Genomic DNA, 13214 nt, shown 5'->3' with positions numbered 1-13214 from the left:
AAATTTCACGCAAATCGGTACACATGATCTCCATAGTCATGTGATCAAGACAGGTTTGTTTGATTTCTCATATTCCATCCTGATTGGCCACGATTGGCTCCTACAGTTTTCAGGAGTAGCAAATCGCCACAACTCCTCAACGCAGCGTCCGATTGCGATGAAACTGTGCATGCATATTCCCACTAGGCTGAGGAAGAATCCTGGTGGAGACCTGTGCCCAGAAGGGCACTTTTTCTAGTTTGTGTATGATTTGGTTTAATTCTTATTTTGATTACTAAATACATTTATATTTAATTTGAGTACTGTGTCTCCCCTGTATTTTTGTTGCATACTTGGTGGCTCCCCTAGGCCAGGTATCTAACAAATGGGGGCTCTGTCCAGTGAATTCTGAATAGTTTTGCAGTGAGTTTGGAGAGTCAAGTGACTCGCCCTTCTGCCTTTGTTCTCTGCTATTGTTCTCTGCCGTGGTAGTCTATGGGCAGCTTGGCCTTAATTAATGGCTTGTCTGCGCCGTGTTTTTTTTGTGAATGAAGTGACGTCATTTGGGAACCATTCCGTTCATCAGTCTGGTGAGTACTACAAACTAATAAGCGATGTTTACTTCAGCGTACACGCTTGTGCAGGTACTCAGACTTTGGTAGCCCCTCTCGGAACCCTCCATAAGCTTTTCTGAAATTTGGATGAGTTTTATGTAGGGTCCCTGCTCATAACTATATTTTCGTATGGGAATTCTGGAACGCGGACATAAATATTCTCTCTAAGATCGTATCTGCGGCGTTTGACAGCTTTTTTTAGTTTAAGTTATTCTGAATTCGTGAACTATAAGTACCTATACAAACCGCTGCGAATATCTCCTGTGGAGCGGAAGCCGTTAAGTATTTTTACTTTGTTTGACCGATTTGGTCGCTTTATTTCTTGTTTGTTTACCGTTTATTGTACCGCCTCCCGGTGTGCGGTTGGCTTGTTCGGCTACGTCCCTGCCTCTGATCTGCTCTGTCATAGCTATAGCGCCACTAGCTAGCCAGATAGGCAGTACAATGAGGTGTCAATAAACAAGGAAGGAAGAGAAGAATCAAAGCGACCAAATCGTTCAAACAAAGATTAAAAATACTTAACGGCTTCCGCGCCACAGGAGATATTCGCAGCGGCATGTATGGGTACTTATACTTCACATATTCAGAAGCCCTCACACGAAAAAATGTCGTCAAAGAGCGCAGACAGGCGTTATCCACATTGTTTATGTTTTATGTATGTCCGCGTACCAGGTGGCAGGATACAGGCTGGAACAGGACCCAATGGTCTGTGTCGTCAAAAAGTCAGAAACTTCAGTACCATTGGGTTCTGCTTGGAGGGCTAGGTCAGAGTGTAAATCTCATGAGTTGAAGAGAGCACATGGGATAAGGCATTGGGGGATTAGATTGAATTGTACACTTGCTTACCTATACTTTTATGAGAGTTGGCTCTTCTTTTGACACAGAATCGCTTCTGTTTATCTGCTCCTTCTGGAAATATTCCATGGACCATAAAGTCCATGAGCTCCTTGAGGGAATTGGGCTCCATGGTCTAACAAACCCTATAACTAAACTAAACTAAAGTAACCCTAAACTATTTCTATATATCCCTACTGACTTTATCTATCTATTTCTGACTAACTGACTCTATCTACCTCTCACTCTTTCTAGCTAACTATATATAGGCTACCACAGACAAACAAACACAACTATAGGCTATACTTACACTTACTACTTAACTATATAGGCACAGACAAACAAACACAACTATAGGCTATACTTACACTTACTACTTGCTTAACTATATAGGCACAGACAAACAAACACAACTATAGGCTATACTTATGTGGCATGTCGGTATGAATTGCTATAGCCAACTACGCCACCTGGGTAATTGACCCCAGGAAATAGTTAAAAGATCTGATTAACACCTGAGTTACTTATGACTCACAGATTCGTTGTACATTAAATTAATAAAGGCAGAAAAGGGTTTACAAAAGTACAAAGCTTTATTCAGTTACTTTAGGTAAAATATCATAAGGTTCCTTGGACATAAAGAGGGTAAAACTGTATTAAAGTACTGTATTAAAGTACAGAATTACGGATTGTGACCCACAAGGGCTGGTGCTGAGGGTTACCAGGGGGGACAGGGGACCAGCTAACCCGCCCAGGGTAGTGGCACCCCAAACCATAGAACACAACAAAAACAAACTCAAGGCACACCAAAAAGGAAGGGGGATACCACTACCACTGGGACGGGCGTGCCGGTGGAAATCTAGATGTGTTTTGGTTTATGTGATTTTCATGATTTGCTGTGTTTTATCATTTTGCATGTTGTAGAGTGGGATTATTGTCAAGTGATTTTACTTTATTGTTTTGCTTATTTGTGTTTGAGTGTTGTATGATTTTGTAAACCTTATTTTTTCCACTGACTGACACACCCTAGACTGAACTAATGACCTGCACCTGGGTTGGGTGTGGCCCACCAATCAGCAGCCCTATATAGCAGACGGTGTGTTTGGAGGACAGTTGTTGCAGAAGCGGAGAAGTGGAGAGACGGACAAGGGGCAGCCACCAAGGCTGGGAGCCAGGACGCAGCCATGTCGTCGACCAGAGAAGGGCTGTAAGCGCCACGACCACGACCCCCATGGGGGGGCCAGTGGTAGCCATGTCCTCGAAACTATAAGTACCACGACCCCCAGTGTGCGCCCTTGCCGTGGAGGGGCTGCCCAGAGACGAGATATGGAAGGCAGCAGATGGGCCGCAGCACTACCATGCCATAATCAGAAGGGCTCAGGTTAACACCTGGGCTTGTCTGTAAGTACCCGATTTGTAGTGTTGCCAACGTGTAGACCGACCTGTATACTCCATTATTAGAATAGGACATTGAGAGACGGATGAACTGTGCCCAGGCTTTTTATGTGTTTCAGTGACCAGAAGAAACGGACAAACTTATTGAACCTTTGACTGTCCCGCAGGCCGCACCTCCTCCATGCTTTGTTGCACATTGTGAAAACTAGTATTTTAAAGTTGTTTAGTTTAGTTATTTAGGACTTGATGGGGATTTTAGGCTTAGGGTGATTTTAAGTATCATTGTATTTTTCTATTGGCCATTTTAGAGTGCCCCCTGTATTGGCTCAATAAAGTTCCTATCCTTATTTTGTAACCCCCAACATCCTGTTTCTGTTTCAGTCCTTCCCTGTGTTTTTAGCTATTTTATGCTCTTTTACCTGGTTTTAATCTCGAACCTGTGTTGACCTGGAATGACAAGTGTCAGAGTTCCCTTTGCTCTTTTAATCCAAGGGTGGCGTAGTTGGCTACAGTTTTAAACAAATCTCACATCACACTGCACTTTAGTTAGTGCACTTTAATTATATGACTGTTTCTTGTGATTTGAACGGCCACCCGTCACACTTACACTTACTTACTTACTTATTCTATATGCTCTATTGCCACACAATTCTAGGCTACCGTACTTCAAAATGCTTGTCAACTCAAGATCCAAATCTCCTACTCTACACTTGAGCCCTCAGTACATTTCCTTTTTTATAAACTCACCTACACTGCATTGGCACACCTATGGCCAATCCAGTGGTGGTAACACCTGGATCAGGTGGTCAACATGGCCATGCCAATGCCACGGAGGTCTAATTGACTTGTTAGAAAACAGCATTAATCCACAACTGAACAGGTGTAACTATTGACAGCCTATTCTGCATTTTTCAGACTTAACACAAGAGTTTGTGTTTCATGGTGTGACTTTACCAGCATCATTGACTTGTCAACGATGTTGACAAGTCCATGTTTCATGTTTCATCTTTGATGAATTGAACAATGTGGACCCTGTTGTAAACAAGTGTAATGCTTAATTGGGTCGTCCACTCACAGTTAACAGTCTTTGTATTGAGTTTGTGCTTGAAATGTACTGTAAATTCTGCAAACTGTTAATAAATATTTCAATCAATGTTGACCATTTGAATACAACTGGTCACAAGTTGACATGTTGCACTGCCTGCTAGACAACAGCAGGTGGTGCTGTTTTATGCTCTGCACAGTGTACTCAGTTATTTGCTCGATTTACAAATTAAAAGATTAATACGCTATTCTGCATTTTTCAGTCTCCACAGAAGAGTTTGTGTTTCATGGTGTGACTATACCAACATCATTGACTTGTTTCTACAGCTTTTCATTGATCAGTTCAACGGAGTGCTTGTATTTGTTAAAAAACCCAGTCACAAGATGACATGGCATGCTGTGGCTCCGTCTTTTGAGCTAATTTAGAACTTCCTGTCTGAGAGCTAGCTAATTTAAGACATCCGGTTGCCTTCAGAATAAAATAAGGTTATTTAATTAATAATTATTACATTACATTATTAGTATAATTACATTACAGTTATTGTAAAGACATGATGAATTTAGCTACATAGAAATGTCTATTTGTATGTCTCTAAATGTTTGTATGTCTTTAAATGTTTTGATGAATTGAACAATGTGGACCCTGTAAACAAGTGTAATGCTTAATTGGGTCGTCCACTCACAGTTGACAGTCTTTGTATTGAGTTTGTGCTTAAAATGTACTGTAAATTCTACAAACTGTTAATAAATATTTCAATCAATCAAACACATGTTTCTGTGTAAAAATAAGTAATTAAATAACATCAAAAAGTTATCTAAATGGATAAATGCTATTCACTGGAGTGAATATTCTATTATATTCTAAAAACTACTTATAAATCCTAAAGCCTTGTTTATACTTCACTGTGCAACGGTCCTATGCTGGACAATAGCAGATATGCAAACTCACAGCACATCTCATTCAAGACACTGAACTTGCAGATCTATCATGCTGCTCTACGTGGCACTGCATTCTGTGACATTAAACCAAATGGCATTTTCCACTCTATGACACTACTGTTCTACATTTTTGTCTAATAAAATAGGCTATTAATTTAATCAATCAAACTGCATTAACTAACAGAGATACTAACCAAGCTATCCATGTCAACATGCTCTATAGGAGTCTCAATAACAGGTATAAGTAACGTTTAATGTTTAATGTAGCAGAAGAGGCCATTCATTGAACAGAGTTTTGCACAATTTTAACATCCCAGATCGATTGAAATATGAATCTACTGTGCTGTGCTACACCATGATATATTAAGAGTACAATAACATTCCATTGTGAATAAAAACCTATTAACCACAGTGTAATGCTAAAGGTTTCATCACAGGGCTGTCTGCTTCATGTAATATCATTAAAAGTGTTGTTGGTGACAGTTATATGAGTTGGAAGCATTAAGACCCATTTTAACCCTCAATGGCTTCCTTTCTGACAAATAACGTTATTGTAAAAAAAAAAAAGATTCACGCGTTCATATGTAGCTATTTTGCATTAGAAGCGGATGGGACCAAGGGACCCGGATGTAACGTAAGAGGACTACAATAGATTCGCGGTTAAATCTCGCGGGCGTGGCCTCACACCGGAAGGAAGTGCCGCCGCCCTCAAATACGGAAGAGACGCGTGGAGGTAGGTTTGGTCAGTGTTTGTTTGGAACGTGCCACGTCACCATCGCGGGTCCGTCTTCGGAGCCAGTAAGTGATTAAATGTTATTTAATACTTAACGCTGTTGTTGTTTGTGTGTTCAAACGTCTATCACTTGAAGTTACTTGTTATGATGTTTATATATGATGTTTGTACGAAACTGTAAAACAGTGTTTCAGTAGCCGAATGGTTAGTGTCGAAGGTTTATAAACAACTATGCCCGGCCTCAATGTTTACTAACCGTCGACAGTACCCACTCGACTACCGAAACACGGCTTTAAAGAGTAGTATTTACATATCTAAACACAACAAGTAACTTCAAAAGTGATAACATGTTTGAGCCACGGACCACCATTTCACATTAATAGACTCTCACAATAGTGGTCAGTGGCTCAAATGGGTCTGAGAGACTAGATGGCCTCAAATGGTGGTCCGTGGCTCAAACGCTGAATAAATAATCGACTAGAGGTGAAAATAGTATTGTTTGGTAGGTAAAAGGACAAACGTTCTGTGAAAATTGGCACGAAGCAACAAACATTCTTTGAAATTGGTGGGAAACGATCCCGGGCACTCATGTTATTATATAATCAAAGGATCAAAAGTAGCAATCTTCTACATTCTCTAATTGTGTAGTTTTTTTTGGAAATTAAGCAGATGCTTAACAACAATTGAACTATTGAGAGTGTAAAGATCTACTATTGGGGTCAATTTGGTTACCTAAATTAAATTGCTCTGTATTGTGACAGTAATCATTGCTATAGTGTGTGTTCAGTAACAGTGTTAAATAGCTCTATAGTGTGACAGTAATCATTGCTATAGTGTGTGTTCAGTAACAGTGTTAAATAGCTCTATATTGTGACAGTAATCATTGCTATAGTGTGTGTGTTCAGTAACAGTGTTAAATAGCTCTATATTGTGACAGTAATCATTGCTATAGTGTGTGTGTTCAGTAACAGTGTTAAATAGCTCTATATTGTGACAGTAATCATTGCTATAGTGTGTGTTCAGTAACGGTGTTAAATAGCTCTATAGTGTGACAGTAATCATTGCTATAGTGTGTGTTCAGTAACTTGCAACACAGCAGCCAAGTATATGCAGAACACATATACACGCATTTGACATAACACAAACAACAAGACAATTTACATACATAAAGACATGAAGAAAAGAGCAATATCCACCGCTTAGATTATCCTGTGGCTACTACAACTCCTGATTAAACCCTTTTCTATTTATTAAAGAGCTGGAGAGACAGGAATATTCCTGTTACTGAACACACACTATAGCAATTATTACTGTCACAATAACTTTGTACTTTTGCTACTGATGTTTGTGTGCAACATTTGAGCTGGTGTCAAGTCACCTTAATTCAAGTGATAGATTATATACAGGGGCATGCCATATGGTCTACCTGCACAGCCTTTGTGATTACTGGTAGATCACGATGTACCTTTTGGGCACCCCTGCAATACAGGATTCCTGTCCAGAATTGTTTTTTATTAAATATAGAGGGTTTAAGTGTAGGGTTTGTCATGTTGGTGTTCTCTATAACTTTTCGTCCTGGGCATGACGTTAAACTGTCCAGTGTAACTCCAAGTTACATGGGGTGGGTATGGTTTGAGAGTTTGTGATGCTCAGTTCTTTTTTTGCGTCTCGGTTCCTCAGGTGGAAGCTGCATAGTTGGGTTTTTGATGGGTTGGGTTTCAAGTGGCTGGTCGTTTGTTTAGATATTGAAAAGGAGGGGGGCGAGCGCGCTACCTTGTGGGAGGCCGTTCTTTTCGGCTTTCCATTTACTCCTCTGGTCATTTAACTGAACATAGAAGCGCCTGTTGTTGAGGAGGCTTTTCCTGACCATTGTGCGGTGTTGGACAGTGTCGTAGGCAGCAGAGAGATCTCTGAATGCTGCTCCAGTTATTTGTTTCCCCTCAAACCCATCCTGGGTGAGGTTGAGCTCTGTCCAGCACAGGAGCGGCTGGGACGGAAACCAGCTTGGTCTTTAGTCAGCTTGGTATCTATGAGTGGCAACAAGGCGTTGGAGTAGCAGCTTCTCATATAGCCTTGTAGGTGATGCAGAGGGAAATGGGTCGGTAGCTCTTTGTGGATAATGGGTCTATGCCAGGTTTAGGGATTGCAACCACGTTGGCCTTTTCCCAGACAGAAGGGATGGTTTTCTGTGCTATGCATGTGTTCAGCATCCCCACAAGCCAGGTCTTTGCGTTGGGTCCCAGGTGCTGTAACATTTCTGCCAGTAGGTCATCAATCCCTGCTGCTTTTCCGGGTTTCAACTTTCCCATTGCAGTTTCAAGTTCTTCTAGGTCGAAGGGTTTGGTTTGAGGGCTGGCTGATTGTGGTTGGTCTGATACCACTGTGCGATGGTATTCTCCTGTGGGTCGGTGGCGGTCTTGGTCACAACTGGTGGCCAACAGTTGTAACCAACACCGCCACCGACCCACATAGAATACCATCGCACAGTGGTATCAGACCAACCACAATCAGCCAGCCCTCAAACCAAACCCTTCGACTTAGAAGAACGTGAAACTGCAATGGGAAAGTTGAAACCCGGAAAAGCAGCAGGGATTGATGGCATACTGGCAGAAATGATACAGCACCTGGGACCTATCGCAAGGACCTGGCTTGTGGGGATGCTGAACACATGCATAGCACAGAAAAGCATCCCTTCTGTTTGGAAAAAGGCTGGAGTAGTTGCAATCCCTAAACCTGGCAAAGACCCATTATCCCCGAAGAGCTACCGACCCATTTCCCTCCTCTGCATCACCTACAAGCTCTATGAGAGGCACTACAATTTCTGAACAGACTATATTTACATTAATATGTCTGGGTCCCCACCTACTCACTCAGGGTTGACGTGTCACACCTGCAGTGATGGGAGGGGCACCAAAATGTGGTATTTTGATTGTTTAATGGGGGCACTCCCTTAGTATAAAAGTGTATGTTTTGTGTACACATGACCTGATGAAGATCAAATGGATCGAAACGCTGTCAGTATTTCAACAAAGAACGTCTTTCTTATACCTGTGGTGTGCGGGCTCCATCCAATACCTACACCAGTTGTGATGCAACAGAGTTTGCTGTGACCGTTGTGAATTATGGGTGGTGTGGTTTTTGCCAAGACGGTGGATTGTGGCCCATGCCTTCCTGCTGTTATTTGACATGTTGGTGTCCTCTATATCTTTTCGTCCTGGGCATGACGTTAAACTGTTCCGTTCGAGAGGACCAGCGACCCTCGAATGTAAACGGCCACGAAAGGAAATTATGTGTGTGTGAGGTGTTCTCTATAGGTTGGGTTTCAGGTGGTTGTATTGTAGTAGCTTGACATTTCTTGGAGGGCACTTTCAAGGACAGACTCAATCTTCTGGAAGTCTGCTTGTTGGGTCGTAATGCAGAGGTTGTCGGCGTAGATGAAACGCTGGCATTAGGCATTGGGTAGTGGCTGGTCGTTTGTGTAGATATTGAAAAGGAGGGGGGCGAGCACGCTACCTTGTTGGAGGCCGTTCTTTTGGGCTTTCCATTTACTCCTCTGGTCATTTAACTGGACATAGAAGCGCCTGTTGTTGAGGAGGCTTTTCCTGACCATTGTGCGGTGTTGGACAGTGTCGTAGGCAGCAGAGAGATCTCGGAATGCTGCTCCAGTTATTTGTTTCCCCTCAAACCCATCCTCAATGTGTTGGGTGAGGTTGAGCTCTGTCCAGCACAGGAGCGGCTGGGACGGAAACCAGCTTGGTCTTTAGTCAGCTTGGTATCTATGAGTGGCAACAAGGCGTTGGAGTAGCAGCTTCTCATATAGCCTTGTAGGTGATGCAGAGGGAAATGGGTCGGTAGCTCTTTGTGGATAATGGGTCTTTGCCAGGTTTAGGGATTGCAACCACTTTGGCCTTTTCCCAGACAGAAGGGATGGTTTTCTGTGCTATGCATGTGTTCAGCATCCCCACAAGCCAGGTCTTTGCGTTGGGTCCCAGGTGCTGTAACATTTCTGCCAGTAGGTCATCAATCCCTGCTGCTTTTCCGGGTTTCAACTTTCCCATTGCAGTTTCAAGTTCTTCTAGGTCGAAGGGTTTGGTTTGAGGGCTGGCTGATTGTGGTTGGTCTGATACCACTGTGCGATGGTATTCTCCTGTGGGTCGGTGGCGGTCTTGGTCACAACTGGTGGCCAACAGTTGTAACCAACACCGCCACCGACCCACATAGAATACCATCGCACAGTGGTATCAGACCAACCACAATCAGCCAGCCCTCAAACCAAACCCTTCGACTTAGAAGAACGTGAAACTGCAATGGGAAAGTTGAAACCCGGAAAAGCAGCAGGGATTGATGGCATACTGGCAGAAATGATACAGCACCTGGGACCTATCGCAAGGACCTGGCTTGTGGGGATGCTGAACACATGCATAGCACAGAAAACCATCCCTTCTGTTTGGAAAAAGGCTGGAGTAGTTGCAATCCCTAAACCTGGCAAAGACCCATTATCCCCGAAGAGCTACCGACCCATTTCCCTCCTCTGCATCACCTACAAGCTCTATGAGAGGCACTACAATTTCTGAACAGACTATATTTACATTAATATGTCTGGGTCCCCACCTACTCACTCAGGGTTGACGTGTCACACCTGCAGTGATGGGAGGGGCACCAAAATGTGGTATTTTGATTGTTTAATGGGGGCACTCCCTTAGTATAAAAGTGTATGTTTTGTGTACACATGACCTGATGAAGATCAAATGGATCGAAACGCTGTCAGTATTTCAACAAAGAACGTCTTTCTTATACCTGTGGTGTGCGGGCTCCATCCAATACCTACACCAGTTGTGATGCAACAGAGTTTGCTGTGACCGTTGTGAATTATGGGTGGTGTGGTTTTTGCCAAGACGGTGGATTGTGGCCCATGCCTTCCTGCTGTTATTTGACATGTTGGTGTTCTCTATATCTTTTCGTCCTGGGCATGACGTTAAACTGTTCCGTTCGAGAGGACCAGCGACCCTCGAATGTAAACGGCCACGAAAGGAAATTATGTGTGTGTGAGGTGTTCTCTATAGGTTGGGTTTCAGGTGGTTGTATTGTAGTAGCTTGACATTTCTTGGAGGGCACTTTCAAGGACAGACTCAATCTTCTGGAAGTCTGCTTGTTGGGTCGTAATGCAGAGGTTGTCGGCGTAGATGAAACGCTGGCATTAGGCATTGGGTAGTGGCTGGTCGTTTGTGTAGATATTGAAAAGGAGGGGGGCGAGCACGCTACCTTGTTGGAGGCCGTTCTTTTGGGCTTTCCATTTACTCCTCTGGTCATTTAACTGGACATAGAAGCGCCTGTTGTTGAGGAGGCTTTTCCTGACCATTGTGCGGTGTTGGACAGTGTCGTAGGCAGCAGAGAGATCTCTGAATGCTGCTCCAGTTATTTGTTTCCCCTCAAACCCATCCTCAATGTGTTGGGTGAGGTTGAGCTCTGTCCAGCACAGGAGCGGCTGGGACGGAAACCAGCTTGGTCTTTAGTCAGCTTGGTATCTATGAGTGGCAACAAGGCGTTGGAGTAGCAGCTTCTCATATAGCCTTGTAGGTGATGCAGAGGGAAATGGGTCGGTAGCTCTTTGTGGATAATGGGTCTTTGCCAGGTTTAGGGATTGCAACCACTTTGGCCTTTTCCCAGACAGAAGGGATGGTTTTCTGTGCTATGCATGTGTTCAGCATCCCCACAAGCCAGGTCTTTGCGTTGGGTCCCAGGTGCTGTAACATTTCTGCCAGTAGGTCATCAATCCCTGCTGCTTTTCCGGGTTTCAACTTTCCCATTGCAGTTTCAAGTTCTTCTAGGTCGAAGGGTTTGGTTTGAGGGCTGGCTGATTGTGGTTGGTCTGATACCACTGTGCGATGGTATTCTCCTGTGGGTCGGTGGCGGTCTTGGTCACAACTGGTGGCCAACAGTTGTAACCAACACCGCCACCGACCCACATAGAATACCATCGCACAGTGGTATCAGACCAACCACAATCAGCCAGCCCTCAAACCAAACCCTTCGACTTAGAAGAACGTGAAACTGCAATGGGAAAGTTGAAACCCGGAAAAGCAGCAGGGATTGATGGCATACTGGCAGAAATGATACAGCACCTGGGACCTATCGCAAGGACCTGGCTTGTGGGGATGCTGAACACATGCATAGCACAGAAAACCATCCCTTCTGTTTGGAAAAAGGCTGGAGTAGTTGCAATCCCTAAACCTGGCAAAGACCCATTATCCCCGAAGAGCTACCGACCCATTTCCCTCCTCTGCATCACCTACAAGCTCTATGAGAGGCACTACAATTTCTGAACAGACTATATTTACATTAATATGTCTGGGTCCCCACCTACTCACTCAGGGTTGACGTGTCACACCTGCAGTGATGGGAGGGGCACCAAAATGTGGTATTTTGATTGTTTAATGGGGGCACTCCCTTAGTATAAAAGTGTATGTTTTGTGTACACATGACCTGATGAAGATCAAATGGATCGAAACGCTGTCAGTATTTCAACAAAGAACGTCTTTCTTATACCTGTGGTGTGCGGGCTCCATCCAATACCTACACCAGTTGTGATGCAACAGAGTTTGCTGTGACCGTTGTGAATTATGGGTGGTGTGGTTTTTGCCAAGACGGTGGATTGTGGCCCATGCCTTCCTGCTGTTATTTGACATGTTGGTGTTCTCTATATCTTTTCGTCCTGGGCATGACGTTAAACTGTTCCGTTCGAGAGGACCAGCGACCCTCGAATGTAAACGGCCACGAAAGGAAATTATGTGTGTGTGAGGTGTTCTCTATAGGTTGGGTTTCAGGTGGTTGTATTGTAGTAGCTTGACATTTCTTGGAGGGCACTTTCAAGGACAGACTCAATCTTCTGGAAGTCTGCTTGTTGGGTCGTAATGCAGAGGTTGTCGGCGTAGATGAAACGCTGGCATTAGGCATTGGGTAGTGGCTGGTCGTTTGTGTAGATATTGAAAAGGAGGGGGGCGAGCACGCTACCTTGTTGGAGGCCGTTCTTTTGGGCTTTCCATTTACTCCTCTGGTCATTTAACTGGACATAGAAGCGCCTGTTGTTGAGGAGGCTTTTCCTGACCATTGTGCGGTGTTGGACAGTGTCGTAGGCAGCAGAGAGATCTCTGAATGCTGCTCCAGTTATTTGTTTCCCCTCAAACCCATCCTCAATGTGTTGGGTGAGGTTGAGCTCTGTCCAGCACAGGAGCGGCTGGGACGGAAACCAGCTTGGTCTTTAGTCAGCTTGGTATCTATGAGTGGCAACAAGGCGTTGGAGTAGCAGCTTCTCATATAGCCTTGTAGGTGATGCAGAGGGAAATGGGTCGGTAGCTCTTTGTGGATAATGGGTCTTTGCCAGGTTTAGGGATTGCAACCACTTTGGCCTTTTCCCAGACAGAAGGGATGGTTTTCTGTGCTATGCATGTGTTCAGCATCCCCACAAGCCAGGTCTTTGCGTTGGGTCCCAGGTGCTGTAACATTTCTGCCAGTAGGTCATCAATCCCTGCTGCTTTTCCGGGTTTCAACTTTCCCATTGCAGTTTCAAGTTCTTCTAGGTCGAAGGGTTTGGTTTGAGGGCTGGCTGATTGTGGTTGGTCTGATACCACTGTGCGATGGTATTCTCCTGTGGGTCGGTGGCGGTCTTGGTCACAACT

This window comes from Protomyctophum parallelum (assembly GCF_964188405.1).
Source record: "Protomyctophum parallelum genome assembly, chromosome: 1".
In the NCBI taxonomy this organism is placed as follows: domain Eukaryota; kingdom Metazoa; phylum Chordata; class Actinopteri; order Myctophiformes; family Myctophidae; genus Protomyctophum; species Protomyctophum parallelum.
The sequence above is the reverse complement of the archived record's forward strand: the minus strand, read 5'-3'. Positions refer to the sequence as shown.